Source organism: Penaeus monodon, chromosome 32 (genome assembly GCF_015228065.2).
Source record: "Penaeus monodon isolate SGIC_2016 chromosome 32, NSTDA_Pmon_1, whole genome shotgun sequence".
In the NCBI taxonomy this organism is placed as follows: Eukaryota; Metazoa; Arthropoda; class Malacostraca; order Decapoda; family Penaeidae; genus Penaeus; species Penaeus monodon.
In genome coordinates, this window is record NC_051417.1 from 26,300,604 (window position 1) to 26,301,297 (window position 694).

Genomic DNA, 694 nt, shown 5'->3' on the forward strand with positions numbered 1-694 from the left:
CCTTCCCCTTCCTGCATCTTCTTTTATGATGTTACTTCATCCTCTTCTTAATCTGTTTCCCTTCATCATATCTCCTACCCTTTGACATATATTGTAACTTATTTTTATGTACCGTTATATTCTTTCCCTTTGACAGGGTTTTATTCCTCCAAATGGTAAAGCTTTCATTCCAATATAGAATTATTCACTAATGTATTACAGAATGATTTATATATAAAAATTTAGATTCAGAAGTGCTTCCACAATTCTTTGCTCCTTTAGTTTCTTAGTGCATGTACTAAGTGTCAGCATATGTGGTCAGCTGCACCAACCTAAGGTAGATTAGGCTCAATCTTTTAGGATGTAGACTGCTGATTAGAACTTGCAAAATGGTCAGTTCTTCTGTAAGCCCATTGAGGATGACACTTTTTTTAAATAGAAAATTTATTACTAGGAAGGAAGATGCATATATTTATGTATATCTAGTGACTTATTATATATACACCATGCTGTTTTTTGTTTCTCTCTCTCTCATCATTTCAATTCACCTCAATATCAACCTAGTATTATTTACTTAACATTGTGTGCTACTTGGATCTTGATTATTTGAAGCCTTGTGCAAGTGTAGCACTTTTGCAAGTAAAGAGAAAGTACATGATCATGGTTGTACCTAAGAGGGGTCCGCCAGACTAACAAGTAAAAGTTATAGGATTTT